This window comes from Urocampus carinirostris, chromosome 2, assembly GCF_059441175.1.
Source record: "Urocampus carinirostris isolate Australia breed hairy pipefish chromosome 2, RoL_Ucar_1.0, whole genome shotgun sequence".
NCBI lineage: Eukaryota > Metazoa > Chordata > Actinopteri > Syngnathiformes > Syngnathidae > Urocampus > Urocampus carinirostris.
The window spans coordinates 39,769,948-39,776,281 of record NC_142350.1 but is presented as its reverse complement, the minus strand read 5'-3'; the positions used below and the strand labels follow the sequence as shown (position 1 = coordinate 39,776,281).

General features: G+C 38.7%; 1 pseudogene; it reads right to left on the bottom strand.

The window, feature by feature from the left end:
* Positions 1-4,587: 4,587 nt before the first annotated feature.
* Positions 4,588-4,736, bottom strand: LOC148371843 (U2 spliceosomal RNA; annotated as a pseudogene).
* Positions 4,737-6,334: the final 1,598 nt, after the last annotated feature.

The window sequence follows — 6,334 nt, the reverse complement described above, 5'->3', positions numbered from 1 at the left end:
AAAAACGAGATAATGGGAATTATGAAGAAACAAACATTTCACAGTTGCATATTTGGCAAGGTAAATTAAAAATAATGATATATTGAACTCTTGCCCGACATACATTAGTATGAAAAAAACTCGAGATTTTACATTCTGAATCACAAATCAGTCAACAGCCTACCTAAAGCAAAATCATAAAATTAAAATTGAGTTGTTTGGACATACCAAGTGGCAGTATACATGGTGGAAGAACACAATATTCCAAGATAAACACTTGCTACCAAGAGTAAAATTGGGTTGTGGTTTCTTCATGGTGTTGGGCCGTGTGGCCAGTGCAGGTACGGGAATTCTTGCTAAAGTTGAAAGTTGCATGTATTCCAAATTTAGTAACAGCACATACAAACGAACAATGTTCAATAAAAAGAGACAAAGTGGAAGCTGCAGCGGGGCTATTTACTTGAAAAAGAAAACAAACCTAAATACTGCTCAAATTCTAGTAAGGCAATGTTCTGGAATGGCCATCTCAGTCCGCAGACCTCAATGCTTTGGAAACTTCTGTGGTGTGATTTAAAGTGAGCTGTTCATGGTTGGAAACCATCAAACCTGGCTCAACTGGATGGATATTCTAAATAAGAATGGTCAAACAAAGCTTCAACCAGAATCCAGACTCCCATTGGACGTAATACAAAGCGTTATCCCTGCAAAAAGAGGATCTACTAAACATTTTTCTGTTCAGCTGCCCAAATTTCTGCAACTGCCTGCCTGTAGAGGGATGGGCTCCACCAGGCTGTACTTTCCCAACACACACCACAAGAAATTGTGCCTCTACGACCCTAGTGATTAAGGGATCCGACCAACCGACCAACCAACCAACCAATTATTGTAGACTTTCTGTAAATCCCTTAAAATCCATTACCCTTCTTAAATATCACTGTCTTTGCTGTGAGAAAAATTAAACTGAAATTGCTGATCTGTTCATCCATTGTTTTATAAGGCCAAATCTTGAAAATAATCAGTCGTGCCCAAACTTTTTTCATTCGAGTTTAGCTTAGCACCAGCACATTGACTTCAGGGAGGAACTGCCTGAATATCACACAAAAAATACGACTTTAAAAATTAAAACGGTAGTGTCAGCATGTACAACTTTAGCCAAAGTCTGGTTAGCAGCTTTCATCAGCAGAAAAACCCTAGACCTTTTGAGAAAATGTATTTGGGTTAAAAAGGTCCTGGTTTAATTGGTCACAGCCACATAATGCACCAATTCCGTCCGAGTGAAAGTGAGCGTTGCGAGAATCACCTCCAATGTGTTTTCTTTTTTTTTTTCAGGTGCCAAAAACACATCTCTCGTAGTTTTTCAACCATTAATCGTGTTCTGAATGGCCCAAATTGATTTGTCTTGACTAATTTGCATGGCACATAATATAAGGTTGGAGACAGAGCACATCATGCTCATACAGCTGTGAACTGATTTGATGCAGTGTGACATTAGTCAGTTAAGCTGTGACAATGTAATTCACGTGGGAGGCATACATTGTTTCGTGTCACTCTTCAAAGGTGGGGTGCATCCATTTTTGAAAAAAATTAAAAAAAGGGTGAAAGTTGAATATTTTAAGTATGTGTTACAATACCCAACTGAGTTAAAATAGACCTTATGTTTTTTTTCCTACCACTTTATCTTGACATTATCTTAATTGTACCAAAGCTGTTCGGGAGTGGAACACATTAAATAGAAAGAGTTGGGGGTGGGAGGACTGGTGGAGAGTGATGTCATGCTCGTCCCTGCGTTTTTGTTGTTGTTCTATTTGTAAGTGAAAGTTCGGATGAATCATAATTTGCTTTTTTTTTTTCAAAGATAAGGTATTTTAAAACATTGCGCACTAGAAAATAACCAAAAGTACAACACCAAGTCGTCTTGCAGCCATCACGTTCAATAAAAATAATACGCAACCGTGGTCCTCTTACATCCGTGAGTGTAGTAAATCCATCCATCCATTATCTGCACCACTTATCCTCAGTAGGGTCGCGGGGGGTGCTGGAGCCAAATGGCTGCAGATACCATACAATCTGCGAGCAGCGGGTCTAGGACGCAGCCATAAAGAAGAATCGTCTGCGCCCACCCGGAGGGGTAACCGGAGCTACACTGTGGGGGTCCCGGCAGCAACGGCCTGGTTGTGGAAAGTAGAAGAAAAAAGGGAGAGGACCCACACAGAGGACTGGAGGATGCTGCTTGGGAGGGTGGGATGGCAGAGCTATGCCCTTGCACAATAGTATTGCCCTTTACACGTTGGTTAACTAATGTTAAAAGATAATAACTCTGAAATTGTTTAATTGATATATATATATATATATATATATATATATACATATATATATATATATATATATATAAATATCCCAGCATACACTGCGGACTACTTCGCCTACGGGGGCAAATCTAGTCGGCAGCTGCTTGCCTTAGTTAGGAGACCTTGAGACTCAATATTGACCCATATAAAAGGCGGACTGTATTATAAGGCGCATGGTCAGCTTTTGAAAAAATAACAACTTTTAGGTGTGCCTTATAATCGTGAAAATATGGTATATTTTTTATTTCAATAAAATAAAAAGTATTTATTTTTATTCTAAGTATTTTCTTTCTTGTTTTGTAAAAAAAAATGATGGACTCACGGACAGGTGGATTCATAGACAGACAGACGGATGGACGGATAGACAGAAATAGTAGATAGACTGATGAATAAATAAACAGATCTTCTGATACATTAGACTGCTCTATTTATTTTAAGCATAATTTTATCATTTTAGTCCCCCCAAAAAGTGCCTGATTGTTAGAATTAGAAAAGCTTGAAAATTATTTAAAAAAAAAAGATTTAAGTAAATTAATGATCAATGATCTAATGAGCTATTTGTCACATAGGATGAATTTGCTCAGTTGAATTATTTATTTTAGTCTGCATAAACAGTGTAAAAGGACAAAAAAGCTTTCTTATTAAAATAAAATGTTTTTACTTACTGTAAAACATATGTTTAAAATACAATTACAAGATTGATGTTTCAGGAAAAATGGGAAATTATTTATCAAAATAATTTGTCATATTAGATATATTTGTTCAGTTTAATCATTCTTTTTAGTTTGTAAAAAAAAGTCTAAAAAGAAAAGAAGTCAACAGTTTTATTTGCTGTTGAATATATGTTTAAAAATACAAAATATGATCCTTAAAATGTTCAAAACTGTCTGCAATAAAGTGTTTTAGTGAAAGTCTGTACAATGATTATTGTGTGGGTTGTGATTTACAGAAAAGTAAATATCTGAGATATACATGTATTTATAGAAGATAAGACAGTACTTGGAATATTCCCAACATGTTGAACAGCAAAAATATCAATTAGTGTGTGTGTTTTCAAACTAGAAAGGACAAGATCACATGATTTTACCTTTTCCAGAGTGGAAAAAGTGAGGTCAATGTGTGATGCTTGCAGTCACCAAAATAAGCAGAAGCACTCAGAAAGACTTTAAATCCTTCAAGCTCTCCCTGAAGCAATCATGCGAGGATAATAATGAAGCATATTTGGCGTGTTGATGCCGTCAACTAAGGAAAATCTACAGAGTGATGCCTAAATATTTGCCTTGCTCCGAAGTCAAAATATGCACGGCATATTTCTAGAAGAAAGCGCCAGGGCCCATATATAGTGCCAGGTTGCAACACATATGTGGTTTTTGTGCTGTTGTTATTGGTGTTTTTTGTGGTAACGGACCTAATTGCATTTGCTTGTCATCTTTCCGCGAGGATTAAAGGAAACTCCAGTGACCTGAAAATGACTCAGATGATACAGAAAGAGAACATAAGCGTTTACAACGAATAATGTAGTACCTAGTAAATATGGAATAAAGTTCCGTCAAATCCCACCTTTTGCTTCTGTTAAATATTATATGTATACACAGCTCTCAACACTTTACAAGCGGCAGCTCGATTGCCCTCTTCACCTGCCACAGTGATCAATTTTAACTTAAATGCTGCACATTAGGCTTTTCTGTTGATAAGGGTTAGTAAAGTTGACTGGTTTGCAATAATGGGTGTTGTGATTACCGTAAATTCCGGACTATAGAGCGCACCTGATTATAAGTCGCACCCATAACTTTTTAGGTGATTTGCCACTTTTGTACTTGCGCCCACATTGTGCTCATGACACAATTTTATGTTTATACCAGGATAGGTTGTGAGTTCCACAATTGTATCTTCTTTTTGGTTTGAACAATTTTATTGACACTTTTAACAGCAATTAAACACATTCACAATTTCATTATATCATATTCTAACAATATGAGGTTTGAACAATTTTTATCAACACTTTTAACAGCAATTAAACACATTCACAATTTCACCATATCATATTCTAACAAGGTTTCTGGAGGTAAAGTGAAAGTGTGACATTCTGCCTTTGCTCTTTATGGGGTTTTTAAGGGTTATTGTTCTATCTTCGTTATTCATTATCCATTATCCGTTATCGGTCAGTTCATAATACGCTACAAAGCCTAGGAGCCGGGACACTTACTCTCAGCCAAAAGGCCAAGCTAAGGTCCTAGCCCTAAAGCCTTGCTGCGATCCTTGCGAATGCACCGTTCCCGGAGGTAGTGCAATACCGGGCCGATACGTGGAGTGGACAGAGCAAGCTCTTATTCCATCTCCAAATTGCAAAAATCAAAGATCATGGCCAGAACAAGCTCACGGCCAGAAATTTCTGGACGTGAAGGAGATGGTGCACAATCTTAGAACCACAATCGGATCCACAGTGGGGTCGCCATAATTCTCATAACCACAATCGGATCCACAGGGGTTTTTAAGGGTTATTGTTCTATCTTCGTTATTCATTATCCATTATCCGTTATCGGGCAGTTCATAATACGCTACAAAACCTAGGAGCCGGGACACTTACTCTCAGCCAAAAGGCCAAGCTAAGGTCCTAGCCCTAAAGCCTTGCTGCGATCATTGCGATTGCACCGTTCCCGGAGGTACTGCAATACCGGGCCGATGCGTGGAGTGGGGGGGGGGGGGGGGGGGGTTTATGGGTTATTGATCTATCTTCGTTATTCATTATCCATTATCCGTTATCGGTCAGTTCATAATACGCTACAAAGCCTAGGAGCCGGGACACTTACTCTCAGCCAAAAGGCCAAGCTAAGGTCCTAGCCCTAAAGCCTTGCCGCGATCATTGCGAATGGGGTTTTGGGGTTTTTAAGGGTTATTGATCTATCTTCGTTATTCATTATCCATTATCCGTTATCGGTCAGTTCATTATACGCTACAAAGCCTAGGAGCCGGGACACTTACTCTCAGCCAAAAGGCTAAGCTAAGGTCCTAGCCCTAAAGCCTTGTTGCGATCATTGCGAATGCACCGTTCCCGGAGGTACTGCAATACCGGGCCGATGCGTGGAGTGGACAGAGCAAGCTCTTATTCCGAATGCTCTTAGTACACAATCCTGGAACCAGAGTCGGCATCATGAATGGAAAATGATACACGTAATTAAGGTATGATGCAGACTTGTAAAGTCCGGGTCTCGTTGAAAGTAATCAAATGAAAAAAAATGTATATTTCCAATGTTAAGGGTGGGAAAAATATATATCCAATATTGTCCGCTGCGACAACAGACAGATCTACCGGTAACTCAGCTTTACCTCATTTCCCATCAGCCCGCGTTTGCTCCGCCCCTTCTTTTTAATTCGTCCGTAGAACACATAACAGAATAAATCTCTAAAATAAATACATTACAAAAATATACAGTTGCAAATACATATTATACATGGTTACACATATTTACGAAGAAAGACGGTACACCGAGAGAGTTTTCAAAGCTTTAATAATAATAATAATATAACTTTCATCCCAAACCGTGCCTTTGAAAAGACCAACACGCTAGTTAGGATCACGCTCACAATATATCAAACGTGTCTGTTAAAAATAAGCATCACGTAATTGTGAAATTCACGGTACATCGTCGGCAACTTCCTTCTCATAACTATCGCCACCAAGGGCATCTTCCTCAATATCGGAACATACCATGACTCTACAGATGATGTATGCTTAAACTTAGAGGTTGCAGTTTTTCTTGGCGCACACATTCTACTGGTCTTAATCTTATCTTTATACTCCAGCGCCGCTGGTGGCCGTTAGAAAAATTCCATTAATTGGCCGCTTCACTAAATAATAATAATAATAATTTCCTTTGTATTGTCATTCTTTGTAACAATGTACACAGAACGAAATGTCGATACACCTGACCCGTTGTAGCGAGCCGATGCAGCCAACAGAGGGCGCCGCCATTATACCAATTAGGTATGACTCGGCCGAGGCGCGA